General features: G+C 37.4%; 1 protein-coding gene and 1 pseudogene across 1 annotated transcript in view; one reads left to right on the top strand and one right to left on the bottom strand.

Annotated features, from left to right (window-relative positions):
• Positions 1–15,402, top strand: part of LOC141416804 (ankyrin repeat domain-containing protein 26-like) — a 941,494-nt gene that overhangs the window by 222,262 nt on the left and 703,830 nt on the right. The gene's annotated exons all lie outside the window — the stretch shown is intronic.
• LOC141416400 (olfactory receptor 7E24-like) lies at positions 3,996–4,924 on the bottom strand (annotated as a pseudogene).

The following is a 15,402-nucleotide window of genomic DNA, read 5'->3' as shown; positions in this document are numbered from 1 at the left end:
CTAATTCAGTAAGGACAAAAATAATGTTGTCTGAGATGGGAATGCAGCTAGTGATAGAGGTCTTGCCTAGAAATCATGCACATGCAAGTTTGCTCTCCAACACTTCAAATAATAACAATCTTGATAATCATCACAATAAAATTAAATGGACTTTCAGTAACCTGGGGATACTTAAAGCTTCAGCTGATAGGATATTGTAGTGGAAGGATATGGTACTTAGTCTTTTCAATATTATAAGGACAATAATGCCTAAAATTTACCTTCTCCTCCTATAGAAATCTATCACCTGTTTAGTCACATATTCCATGCCATGATTTTCAGTTTACCTGTGATGGAGTTTTATCAACTGAAGACAATTCAGGTGGCAACACGAGGCTCTGTCCTACTGAGAACTTCCCAGTGTCACACAGGTAAATAAGAACACATAAGAATAAGAATCAAAATTTCAGTCTCTAAGGTCCAGGCAGAAACATGTTTATTGCTTTCCCTCATTTCATAAGGTTGAAGTGAATAGTAAATATTTATTTCAAATATGGTAAGGCATGTCTTTGACAATTTTTCTGTTCACAGGATAGCAATAGAACCCAACACCATGCATTTATGTCCTCCTTAGATGTAGAGAAGGGATAAATTACACGGATGGAGGTGTCAGTAGGCAGCAGAGGCAAAAATCCTGTAACATGGGACAGAGTCAGATGTGCCTGGAATTATCACATGTCAACACCTTCTATTACACCTCCCATAATTTCAACCTTTTTTGCTGTAGCTGATGCAGTAAGACCACCTACTGCTCTGTACTGTGGTCTAGCAGAAACACAAAGAGAAGAGCACACCGGTCAGGAGCCACTACCTGGGGAAAAATGGAAGAGAAATGTGAAGGTCGGTTGGCAGGAGAGAAAATAGATGCCCTGTGTATAGTCTCACTGTCAAGATTCAAACCTCTATTTATCCCATTATATGTCAGGATATAGGAAAAATTACATTGAAATTCTCTCATCATTATCATCATCACCATAATATTCATGAATACTTAGGAGATAGGTTAAAAGCAACAATTTCTTGCTAGTGTGGAAGAGATGCCTACAAAACCTTGAGGCAGTCTGGGAAGAAAACTAACAGTACATTGTCAACATAACCAAAAGCATCAGTGTCATACACCTCTAAGCTAACACTTTGCATTCTTGTTTCCTCCCATATGACTTCCCCAACTATCCTGCTCTTCATCATGATGAAGAAGTTGTGTCCTCAAATCCCTCCTGCATCCTGTGTCCCTCTTAGCCCTACTGGGTGCAGTGCATCATTGCTGGGACATGACCAATAGTGAGTGAGCTGCTTTCCTTCTCCTGCTTCATAGATGGTGATGGCCCCACATTCTGTCCCCAGAACTGGCAGGAACACAGAATCAGAAATGAGCTTCCTCACGCAATTAGTTCATCTTGGAAACAGAGATACAGATAAAGTCCACCTGGCTGGATCTGCCAAACTGTTGCAGGAATGGTACAGAAGGTTTGACTGACCAGTGAGAATAAGACACAAACACAGATGGTTGGAGGAAAGGAAGATTTATTATGCTAGTGGGCCAGCACCTGGATATCTCCAAAGTGGCACAGGCCCCAAGATCAGGGTGGTTGAGGTTTCTATACTGAAAAAAGCAGCAGCAAACAAACAGGGAGTGCAGAAGCAGACTTGGCAGTTAGCTGTTCAAGGTTACACTATATCATGTCAGCACAGCTGTGGATGAAGGCCATCAGCAATTTCTAATGAGATAGCTGGATGCAGGAGCCCCAGCTAAGGGGTTTTCTTATCATTCCCTCCTCTTCTCCATCATAATACCTCATGACCATTTTGGGGAAGTCATTTAGGGGAAGTCTTTGATATTGTCTCACTAACTGTAATTTTTATTATTATTATTATTATTAATTTATTCACATGTGCATACATTGTTTGGGTCATTTCTCTCCCCTGCCCCACTCCCCCATCCTCCTCCCCTCAATTCCAGGCAGAACCTGTTCTACCCTTATCTCTAATTTTGTTGAAGAGAAGACATAAGCATAATAAGTAAGACAAAGTGTTTTTGCTAGTTGAGTTAAGGATAGCTATACAGAGAGATTCCTAGCATTGCTTTCACTAAATGTAATTTAACATTTATTCAGTTGTGAATGAACCTGGAGAGGAGGTTTATCATATAAGGCCCTGGGAGCAGTGGTAAGAGTAACACAGTGAGTGGGCCTGTTAAGGGGGTTACCCATGGGGCCCAGTTTTATACTGTGAAAGACTGTCTAGAATCTCCTCAAAGGAGTGGAGGGGTTCCCTCTCCTCTTCTGACAAATACATATCACCAGGTTACTTGGGGAAAGTTGGCGTGAGGCATTACCATTTGAAAAGGGAACTCAGGATAGAAACAACCAAAAACAATATCACATCCTGTTAGTAGGAGAGAAAGATTGTCAGAAAGAGCCTCTTGATTTAGGCTCTGTCCTGCAGGGGCACTTACTGTTATTGTTACTGACCAAAACAAGGTTATAATACCAAAAGAGAAATAGGTAAGGGATGGCAGAATTTAAACATTACCATAGAACATTGTCCATGAGCAACAGCCATCTATTAACTGTGTGTCCAGTTGACTCCTCAAGCTTTTGTTGTGTGTAGACTAGTCAGCTTCCAGTTTGTGACTAGGGAAAAGTTGAAGGTCTTCTCCTCAAGGTCAGTTTGAGCAGATGCTGGAGTCCTGGTTTGGGGTGGAGTCCCTATTTGGGGTTGTGTTGGGTGCAGTGCAGGCAAGCCTTGTTAGCCAACTGAGTTAGAGTCGTCAATTGAGGAATGAACATATATGTTTGTAACAGTTCTTGTAGATTGGTTTTGTGTAAATGGCTGATGTCCTGTCATCACTCCTGTTTTCTGTGGCATTGAGGTCATTGGACTTGGTTTTAAGGGGCTCTCCAGCTGCTCCTTCTTGGCTTTTTCTGTCATGGTGACCAGGGCCAAGAACTCTCAGGGACTGTTTCCTTTACCCAGGTTCTCCTGGTTGGCCTATTTCTTAATGAGCTCCTTGGCAGCAGCCTGAAGTGTGGCATACAGAGACCTTTGGTCTTCATCCATGGTCAGGTCCTCTGCATGGATCTCTTCTATCATGGTACCCAAGCCATTATCTGAAGAGTCCCCAGACTCACACATCATACACTGTACTCCCTGGACCCTCTTTTTAATCATGGAGTGGTTTTGATAGATGTAGAATCCCAGAATTTCCCCATATGTCATTAAAGGTTTTCCTCATTAGAATTCCACAAATGTGAAAAAATGTCTGAGATAATCAAATTAAAAGGTGGAAAAGTTTTATTTCCATCAGTGGTGTTAGAAGTTTAAATCCATAGATACTTTGCCTAGTTATTTGGGTCCTGCAGTGGCAGTGTACATCAATATCAGGGAATATGTGACAGAGAAAGCCTGTGCACATCGTCATGGCTAAAAATCAAAGAGGGAGATACCTAGTTCTAGCAATTCCCTTTCAGGGAACTCCAATGAAAACCTAAATCCTCCAACAAGGTCCCAATTTCTAAGGGATCAACTACTTTCTAATAGTGCCACAGAACATAGACCAAGCCTTAAACATATGGGTGTTGTGGATATTGACTGTTCAAATTATATAAAGACACATGTCAAAATTGTTTTAAAACAAAGGAGATGGATAAGAAACAGTAACAGAGGAAGTGAACTTGATCAAAATTCATTGGGTTCTTGCATGGAAATGCCACAATAACACATTTGTGTACAATTAATATATGCAACTAAAAATGTTCCAAACTATACCAGATATAAATAAAGTAATATTCATACATACAATATAAAATGGAATAAAATATATGAGAGCTAATTAATTACATGGGCAAGTGGGAAAATTTTCAAATTCTAGATCTTTGGTTTCCAATTTTAAAGCAAACACCAAAAAAAAAAATATATATATATATATATATATATATATAGCCAAGGTAATGATGTTAGGCTGCTCTGCTGAAAACCCTCCAAAGGGCCCTCTTGATGTCCCTGTTCCTCAAACTGTAGACAAAGGGGTTCAGCATGAGTATGACCATGGTGTATATCACTGAGGCCACCATAACCTTCCCAGGGTCATGTAAGACAACCAAGCTGAAATATGCTCCAAAGACTGTGCCATAAAATACACACACAAGTGACAGGTGAAAGCCACAGGTAGAGAAGGCTTTGTATTTCCCACCGATTGATGGTACACTCAGAACAGAGGATATAATTCTTATAAAAGGGTAAAGAATCCCTCACACTGAAACACCTCCAAAGATAGCTCCAATAAGATAGATCATTATGTTATTTGTTGAGATATAATCACAGGAAATCTTAGGGAGTTGAGGAGTATCACAGAAGAAATTAGGGATTTCTACATCTGTACAGAAGGTAAGTTGTGATACCATTAAGCAGTGTACCAGGGAGCCCAAAACACTAATGGAAAATGATACCAGTATTAACAAGCTGCACTTGCAGGGACTCATGATGATAGGGTAGTGTAAAGGCTGACAAATGGCCACCAGTTAGTCATAGGCCATTACAGACAACAGTAGACAGTCCAAACATCCAAAAAGGAAAAAAAAGGGCACCTGAGTTAAGCAGCCTGTATAGGTGATGGATTTGCTGTGTGTCTGGATGTTTACCAGCATTTTGGGAATTGTAGAACTACTGAAGCCAATATTGCCAAAGACAGGTTAGAGAGAAAGAAGTACATGGAGGTGTGGAGGTGTGAATCCGAGCTGACTGCCAGAATGATGAGCAGATTCCCAAGCACTGTGATCACATACACTGTCAAGAATAGCCCAAAAAAGAGGGGCTCCAGTTCTGAATCATCAGAGAGTCCCAGGAGTTCTAATTCCAAGATACCTGTTAAATTCTATGGCTTCATGTAGCTAGGACACTTTTTGTTGGGATAAATGAAACAGCATAGAAGCAAATAGCTAAGTGTTTCAATTTTGGACTCAAGCACCTCAAATAAAGTATCAGACTTGAGTATTGCAATGGTTTGGATGACATTTAAATATGTCATACAAAGAGTTATTAGGGTGCTGTACAGTCAGTTCAACAGAATGGATAGTTTTAGTAATCAAATCTGGCTGAGGTATAGCTCAGTGGAAAATCAATAGATACACAATGCCTTCTGTTCTGTCCTCAGTACTTCAAGCAAGAAAATAAAGGCAGAGATGGGTTGGAAGGAAGGAAAAAAGAAAGGAAGGGAGGGAAGTGGGAGGGAGGAAGGAGAACAATTGTCTAGTGGCAAGTCAATAAGTCAGTGAAGGTGGGCACTTTGAAAGGGTTGTGGAACCACAACCTCTATGGCTTCCTCTTCCAAGATGTCATTTCTTTTCTACTGCCATCTATCATTTGACCCTCATTGGAGCCAGTGATATACTGTTTCAATTTGAGGACACCAAAGTTGAGAGCTAAGTAAACCTCTTTTTTAAATAGAATTTGTCTGAATCAGGTATTTCATTATAGTAGCAATGAACAGAATTTTGTGAGGATCATGTGCTTTTCAACATATCTCAGTTGTGTCAAACTCTTTTCATTCTTTCTTCATGGGATTCAATGCAATTTACTTGTTTCTGCATCCATCCATTCTAGAACGTCTAAGTCAAAGAATAGTAGAGGAACAAAGATGGTTTGAGATAGCAAATTCATAAACACAGTAACTCTACTATTGAAGGCAACATGAAATTATATTTGCTTTTCATCTCTTCTGAAGAAAAAAAATCATTCTAATTTAAGAACAAGAATCAATAAATTTCCTGGACTTGCATTGTGAATTCCTACCTTAAAAGAGCTGCAGTAGTTGGATTCTGAATTTATGGCAAATATTGATAATCAAATATAATTCTTATATTCCAAATATTTCACAAAATTTCACCATGTATTGTATGACAGACCATCTTTATGAAGCGTAGTGCCTACAAAAATGTGTGGTAAATGTCTTTTCATAAGCAACAGAAACATATATTTGATAATCATGGGTTTCAAACTTGGATAAATATGTACATTATAGTTAAATGCCAAAAAAATCATAGAATATAACTCATCCTGAAGTTAGTACTAACTTAGAAGGCACCAATGTTTAAGCAACAATTAGCTTTTAATGGTTCACTCCACTTATTTTTTTTCCACTTTTTTCTTTTTTTGCTTTTTGGTCATGCTGGAGATGGAACCCCGGTATTTGGGAGCACTAGGCAAGCACTCAATCACTCAGCTCTGTCCCCAGCCCTGCAATGATATTTTCAATAGATGCTACACAATCTCAAGGAAACATTAGAGGGTAAGTTCATGTTTTGTTTTTCTACTGTTGTTGTCTGCAGCGAATGGTAAAAACTACCCAAACACATCATTTATCCCAAACATTTGTGGAGGGTTGGTTTTACATCAAGTGCAACCCTCTTGTGTACACTTGAATAGTGCAGATTTAGTGTCTCCAAAGCCAGTGCCAGTTCTGCAACCTTCATTTGACCTTTCTATGAGAGCTTCAGATCTTTTAAAACAATCCTTTCTCATTGGAGAATTACATTACCAGTAAGTCAGTTACTTAGGCATATCAAATCACCATTTTTCTTGTAAAGGAAAATATAATGTCATGCTTTTATTTTCATAATACATATTTTTCATTAATATGTAATATTAATAATTATAATTTTAAAAGTTCACTTGAGTTAGAGAAGAATGCAAAAGAAAGAAACACAGAACAATACTGCAAACACGAGTAGTTTGCTCATTTTTAAAATGGATATGTTGATTGAAGTTACTGAAGAGTAACAGAATATGTCATCCTAAAATATGTCCATTGACATAAAGAATAATTATGCTAAATGCAATTAAGAAGAACAGATATAAAAATTTTTTCTATGATCCTGCTACTTGTCTTAATGCAGACACAAACTTGTAAAGGTTTGGTTCTCATATTTTTACCTGGAATACTGGAAGACTGAATGCCTGTAGATAAATCTGGACATTTTTCTTTCAAATGATTCATCAGGGAGATCTATACTGTGAACCATGTTTTGATCAGTCTTTAAGGACAAATTCCTCAGTCTCCACATAGATTATTCTTCCCTGAATTTGCCACCACTGCTAAAAGCCTAAAGATATTTGCTACAGTCACTTTTAATTTTTTCATTTTTTATTTAAACGTTTTGTTTTTCTCCTGGTTTTTTTGAGAGAGGGTCTCACAGTGGAGCTGGCCTAAAACTCATAATCCTCCTACCAAGTGATGGCATTACAAGTGTGAACCACCAAGCTGGTTGCAATCCTAAATTTCATTTTGACTTAATTGTTACTGAGTGTTTCTGTGAATATGTGTGAAGAAAAAACCCTATTTTTGCAGTATTAGTGTATGAACTCAGAGTCTCACATTTGTCAAGTCCCCCAGAACCAAAATTAAATAATCTTCTATTACTTTTGTATATGGATTTTATTTTTGTCAATCTAATTTTCATAGCCCCATCTGAAAAACCTATATGGTTGAAGGGAAAATTTTTCCATTGGTACTTAATCAGATAGGGGTGCTATAACAGATTAATGAAATAATTACAACAACAAAGTGCTTACACAGTGGTTGTCAACAGTAGCTTATCATTATAGCCACTTGTTAATGTTTTTAAATTTGCTGATGTACTACGCACATCCTACAACCAATTAAGTTAGAACAGCTACACGTAAGTTGTAAAGACATACTAACCTAGAGTCAGGGTAGAGAAACAGAGTCAAGAATTTTGAATTGAATGCTCTATGATTATATTAACATTAATATCCACTAATATATGAAATGTATGATTATGTAACAATACATCCTACACAACTTTTTTGAGGCAGAGTCTTAAAATGTATCCCAAGCTGGCCTCAAACTTGTGATACTCCTGACTTAGCCACTTGAGTACTAAGATTACAGATATGTGCTGTCATGCCAATGTCAGAATTCCTACTTAATGTATATAAATATTTTGCATCTTTTTGCTATCTCTACATGATCCCTTTCCCCTGAAATTTAGCTTCTCAAAGACAAACACTCTTAAGAATTTAGTGGGAGGGGGAGTTTTGGTAATCTTTTCAACCATTAGAATTAATTAATATCCATGAAGAATTTTTAAACAAAAGTTACCAAATATTTCATCTGCAAATATTATTGCCTGAGAAGCCTTATTTGCACATATTGTATTCTACACCTTTCTGTGAATTGTATATGACTCTTGTAAACACTTTGAATGATGCATAGTATTACCTAAAGAATAACTTTTATTCTATTTTTTCAATTTATGACAATGCTCCTAAGAAAATTTTTCTTCCACACTAGTATTCACAAGTAAGAATCTCTATAAGGTATATTCATGAGACACAGTTTTCAGATTTAAAAGTTGATACATTGCATTCTATTATTAATTATATACATCTATTTCCCAAAAGAAAACACTTGCATAATCAAAATTTGAAGTTATTTTCAAAGTATACAATCAATAATATCCCTGAGTTCTGTCAAACAATGGGCTTTCCATAAGGTCTTTGTGAAATTTCCCATGTATAGAGAATGGGAAATTCCCAGCATAGAGAATACAGCAATATTCTCAGAGACAACCATAGGATTGACAATACTCATGGAAAGAATACGTATGGGACATAGTCGAGGTTTCACACTTATCACATATTTTCACAGATGTTTTCAGATTGTGTTTTTCTATGTAGCATAGGTGAGCCATGAATTTGGAATCCTGTCACATCAGCTTCCCAAGTACGGTGATCACAGCCATGGACTACTACCACAACTAGCATTTGCCATGTTTTGAAAAGCTGAATCACTATTTTTTTTGTGATGAGGTCTTGCTATGTTGCCAAGTCTGGTCTTACTTCTCAGGCCTAATTGGTCATCCATCTTCAGTGTCTCCTGAGTCACTGACAACAGAGAAATGTGTCAACTCACCCCCCCATCACAGTAGAATTTACAAGTGTGTTGATGAAATACAAGAAAAATACATGAAAATCTTTCATTCCATTACATCACAGAGTAATAGAAAATCATCATGTTGCAGGCCTACTTTATATCAAGAGTAAAAATCCTAAAATGTGTGAAAGACCATGCAATATGATGTATTCCCTTTTACTTTCTGTCTCTCTCTTTTGAAAAATTTTGATTATTACCACAATTTTTATACATGAAAATTGTAGGTTAGACTTGGATCATGAGAAAAAGGGAGAGCACATACAGGATATACAGGAATAGGTAGAAAACCCAAAATATGAAAGTGTTTGACGTCCCCACTCCAGAAGAGCTAATACAGAAACCTTAAAGTGACAGATTATCATGAGCAGGGGATCAGGAACCAATGTAAAGATCAGTTAGAGTTGAATCAACATGGGTCATAATACATGGGTACATGAAAGCAATAGTAGGAATCTTCTGTATAGCTATCCTTAACTCAACTATCAAAAATGCTTTGTCTTCCTTATCATGCATATGTCTTTTCTTCAACAAAATCAGTGATAAGGGCAGAACGGGGAAATGGGGGAGGGAGCAGGGTGGAGAAATGACCCAAACAATGTATGCACATGTGAATAAATGAACAAAAAATAAATAAAAAAAAGGACAATGGTGAGTCCCATGAGAAATCTGTGCTATAGGTACTAGTTGGTTTGAGCTACAGAGCTAGAAGGAGTGAAAGCGGAGTTGAGAAAGTCTCAGTACATGAGTGCCATATTTCATACAATCTGTTTCTTTGAATCAAGAAAGTATCTAGTCAATATTTTGGTTGGTGTTTGTTCTTTTTTCCTTTTTTTTGGAGACAATCCCAATCTGTAACCGCAATCTGTAGGCTGGCCTTAACTCATTATGTACCCATCCTGGTCTCAAACTTGCCATCTTCCTACCTTAGCTACTGAGTGCTTGGGGTAATGATATATGCCACCACACTGGGCTCCTCCTAAATATCTCATAGATGTTGATGTTCTTATAGTCTCCATTAAACCAAGCAAGGTATAGGAATTGGGACATCAGAAATAAGTGAAAGCCAATTATTGACCTCCAGGTATTAAGAAAACACGTCTATGCCTTGTGCTGATGGCTCTCAGCTGTAATCCTAGCTACTCAGGAGGCAGAGATCAGGAGGACTGAAGTTCTTAGCCAGCCTGGGCAAAAGACCCATCACAAAAAGGGTTAGCAGAGTAGCTCAAGGTGAAGGCCCTGAGTTCATGCTCCAGTACCATGAGAAAAGAAAATAAATCTAGACTTGGTATAGTGTGTTATGCCTACAATCCCAGTTTTTCAAATGCCAAATAAGGAGGTTTACATTTTCAAGACCAGCCTGCACTACATTGCAAGACATAGTCTCAAAAAAAAGGAAAAGGAAAAAACCTCTACTTCTGCCTGGGTGTGGTGGTGCATGAGTATAATCCTAGCATTTGGAGGCTCAGGAAATGGGTTGGGAGTTCCAGGTAGCCTACACTGCACAATTAGGCCCTGCCACAAAAAAGCAACAACAAAATAATCTGTTTCTATAAAAACAAAAATAATACAATCTGGGCTAGGGGTGTAGATCAGTGGTAGACCTCTTACCTAGCATGGAAGCAAATGAAGGCTTGCTGACCAACACTTGAAATACTAATAAAAGTCCTAATAATCAAAATAATAAAATTAAATGGTCTTTGTGTAATCTGGGCAAACTTAATGCTTCCGATGCAGAATATTTTAGTTGAAGGATATGGTCCATAGTCTTGTTAACATACTAATGACAGTAATTCCTAAAATTTACTTTCTCATCCAAAACAAATCTACCACATGTTAAATCATATGTTCAATACAACAATATTTAATTCTTCCTCAAGGCAACTGTGTCAACCAGAGACAATCCAGATTCAGACTCTAACAGGTTAAAAGTGCTTGTAGGATCACACAAGTATCATAGAACACATACATTCAAAATTAAACTATTTGTCTTAGGTTCAAGCAAAGAAACACACTGTTTTCCTATACTTAGGAGGGTTTAATCAAAGCACTATGGATGGATTAGAAATTTCTGAAGCTGCTTCTTTGACTGTTTTCTTCCCAGACTAAGAACAGAATCCAACACCATAACTTTTTGTCTATCTGAGTTACAGAAAGGGTATAAAGTAAATGAGTGAAAGAGTCAGTGGGCAGCAGAGGCAAATGAGGATTTTGATTCCCCATTAAAATTTCAACTATTTTTCCTGTAGCTGACACAATAGGAGCATGTATTGCTCTCTACTCTGATCTAGCATAAATGTAAAGAGAACAGAACAGTAATCAGGAGACACTGTGTACAGGAAAAAAGTGCAATTGGGTTAGTAGGAAAGAATACAGGTAGGTTCAGTAAGGATGGGATCTCACTGTATAGATTCAATCCTGAATTCATTCCACTATAAGCCAACACATAGGAAAAATTACGTTAAATGCTCTGCTTTTATCCACATATGTAATATAATGGTAATGCATGCCATTGCCTTTTTCTTTTTGACAGAGGAGAGAGTTTAGTTATACAGACAAAAGCTAACACATTGCATTATAAAAACTAAGGTTAGAGACTGGTATTTGGAAGCCCAAATTAAAAGCTCTAATTCCTGGTTCTATATTATTACTGTCATCACAACCTTCATGATCCTTTTAATGCTTAGGGGAAACGTTAGAGACACCTATTTCCTACTCTGGTAGGAGAGATGTCTACATAACTCAAAAGCCTTATGTGAAGAAAATTAGCTAATTTTCTCCTGCTAATTCCAGGAGAATTCTCATACTTTCACCATAGTTAAGATCATAAATATTCATAGGCCTCTGAGCTAAAACATTGCATACTAGCACTCTCATTTCTAGCTTCCTCAAATATCCTGCTACTCCAGTTGATAAAGAAGTAATGTTCCCCAGTCTTTCCCACATCCAGCCTCTTCATTTGCACTTACTGGGCTGCACTGCTTCTTTGTTGGGACATAACCAAAGGGAACTTAGCTGTTGTTCCTCCCCCACTTCATGTGTGATGGTGGTACAGGTTCTACACCAGTACTGGCAGGAAGACAAAGACAGACACGAGCCACTTCATGCAGTTGATGAACCTTGGAAGAAGGGATTCAGATAGAGGGTCCACTATGCTGGAGCTGGCAAACTATACAGTAAGGAGACAGAGTATTTATTATTCTGACCTTGTATCTCAACACACAGAACTAACAATTAGTCAAATTTGTTAGTGTTATCCAAATCTCTATGGGATTCTTAGTCATAATTGAGAAAGAAAATGAGCAAAGTCAATATTACAGGGAAGGCTTGATCCTTCCTCTCCCAGGAGCAGGTTCAATTGTACTCTTCTGACTTCCAAGATGTAGTGATCTTATGAAATCAGACAATTTTTTCAATTAAAGAGAACAACATGCGATGTGCTTATATGTGAGTCCTCTGAATAGTTCATAAAATGTATAGAGAATTGGGTCTTCTATACGAAGACTCTGATTCGATTTCCAAGAGCACCTGCCTTGCAATTATGAGGCCCTAAGTTCAAACCTAAGAACTGCCAAAAACCAATTTTGACTGGCAAAATATAGGCCAGGTATACAGTAGTCTTCAGGCCTGAGTAGTAGGTGATCCAATTACAAGCTAACTTATAGGAATATTGGTAGGAACCAGTTCCCTAGGAGCATAAGATTCTATCACTATGCTTGATAAAAGGCTTCTCCATCAGGTGACTGACAACATGACAGATGGCTTGCATCATAGCAATAAGGTAGGGAATAGGAGAGGGCTGAAAATAAGAAACCTGAGTTTTCTACCATATCAATGTTGGAAAAGACATTCCAATAGAATGTCTAGAATTTTTCTAAATTCTATTCATCTGAAGGAAGTCACCAGATTCAACACACACAGCAAGATTGTGGTATACCAGACATGAACACAGGAGGTAAGAATCACAGGATGATCTTTTAAGCTGTTCAAAATTCTGCTCAGATCTCAATCTCCATCTGAACATTTTCATCTAAGATAAACAAGATTTAAGAGTTGTCCCTCTTCTTAGAATAGCAAAGTAAGAGAAAGAAAGAAAAGGGATAAAAAAAGAAAGGAATTCAAACTATCGCTGCTTGCAAATGGTACCATCATATAATTGAAAAATGCTAAAGAACCAACTAAATGATTCTCAGATCTGATATACACTTTCAACAAAAAAGAAAAATACAAAATCAACATATGAAATTCAATACATTTTCTATATACCAATGAATTAACTGAAAAAGAAGTCAGGAACAGGCACCAGTGACTCATGCCTGTAATTATGGTTACTTGGGAGACTGAGATCAGGAGGATCAAGAAAATGGTTCATGAGACTTCCATCTCCAAAATAATCATAGCAAAGCATGGTTCCAGCGGTAGAGTGTATGTTTTGCAAGTGCTAAGACCTGAGTTCAAACACCATCCAACCAAGGACAAAGTTCAGGAAAGCAATCCCATTCATAGTACCCTCAAAAATAGCTTGGTATAAATCTAATCAAAGATGTTAAAGTTCTTTACAATGAAAACTATAAAACACTGGAGAAAAAAATTGTACAAGACATAAGAAGATGGAAAGATCTCCCATTTTCATTCATTGATGGAATAACTTTATTTAAACAGCCATATTATCAAAATTCATTTAAAAATTCAATGCAATCTCCTTCAAAATTTCAGTGACTATCTTCACAGATACAGAAATATCAATCCTAAAATACATATGGAATCAAAATGGCTCCTGCATAGCCTAAGGAATCTTGAGCAAAAACAGTGAAAGATTCACAAAACATTAACTCAAGCAACACTACAGAGCTATCATAAAAAAAATAGTATTGCTACAAAAAATGTAGACCAATGGAATAGGAGACCCATAAATAAACCCAGAAAACTACAATAACAAGCATGCCAAATCCATACAATGGAGAAAAGACAGCATCTAAAAAATGATTCTGAGAAAACTGGACAGACACATGTAAATGACTGAAGCTAGATGACTGTCTCTCATTTTGTACAAACATCAATTGGAAATTGATTGAAGACTTTATGTAAGTTATGTAAACTTTGAAAATGCTGGTTGAAGAATAGGGGAAATGATTTAAAATGCAAATTTGATAATGTATTCTGAAAAGGACTCAACTTGCTTATAGAATAAGTTAATAAATTCACAAATGGGACTGTATCAAATTTTAAAATTTCCAAACACCAAAAGAAAAAATCAGAGTGCAGAAATAGCCTACAGAATGTGAGAGAATCATTGTAGGATATTCACCCGGCACAAGATTAATACATAGAGTATAAATAATTCAAAAAAAGTAAACAAAAAGCAAGTAATTTAATCCATAAATGGGCAATAGAATTGAAAATTTTTCAAATAAAAAGTACAAATCACCAATAACTATATTAAAATTGTTTAATATGCTCAGTTAGCAATGAAATGAAAGTCAAAATTATAATGAGATTTCACCTTATCAGAGTAAAAATGGCTGTTATAAAAAAAACAAATAAAGGGAGATTCCAGGATGGCATATTGAAGAATGAAAACAGAAATCCTGAGCTCTACAATTTCAGAAACATTCTAGAAATGGTAACTATATATGTGTAATTCTGATTCTTTTTAGCTAACTAAATTATTGCCAACACATAGGGTTTAACCACTGAACCTTAAATACACTTTTAATTGCACATTAACAGCTGGGGAAGATCCAGCTCAGCACCAGCACCATTGCTGGACAGACTGCCTCTGAAAAAGTCACTGGCTGTTTTTACCTCTTTACAAAAATTTTCAGAAAAATAAGAGGAATGTGGATCAAACTGAATTGGACTCTGTGACATACCAGACCTATTTCACACAAACATAACCCAGTTATACCCTGCTGGCAGGGACCCAACTCCAGTGGAATGAATCTGCAACCCCAACCATCACATACCACTTGCTCTCCAGGGAACATAATCCAGCACAGTTGGTAGGCTGATTGCACAATCCCCCTGAACAAAATTGAACACCATAGAAATAGAACATAATTCAACACTGCCTGAAGGGAGAAGGGCAGAACAATGAGCTGACCACTCAGAGTGGAGTATGAGGTATGAGTGAGGAGCATAACACCCAAAGTGGGAACAGGGCAAGATGCCAACCTCCAAGAGTGAGGGTGTGTTGGATCTATTAGCTTATAACCTGTAACTGTGGGTGAGGCACAACACTGAGTTGCCCTATCTTCTTGGAGGAGGAGCTGGCTAGCCAGAACCAAAGCTGCTGTGGAGCAACTTAACTGCTGCCTGGTGTAAACAGAAACATATCTGACCACCTTGGTGAAGCTGGTAGTGAGAAACTACAGAGCTCAATAGCAAACTGCCCTGTGGGCAGAAAGCACCAA

This window comes from Castor canadensis, chromosome 14, assembly GCF_047511655.1.
Source record: "Castor canadensis chromosome 14, mCasCan1.hap1v2, whole genome shotgun sequence".
NCBI lineage: Eukaryota > Metazoa > Chordata > Mammalia > Rodentia > Castoridae > Castor > Castor canadensis.
The sequence above is the reverse complement of the archived record's forward strand: the minus strand, read 5'-3'. Positions and strand labels throughout refer to the sequence as shown.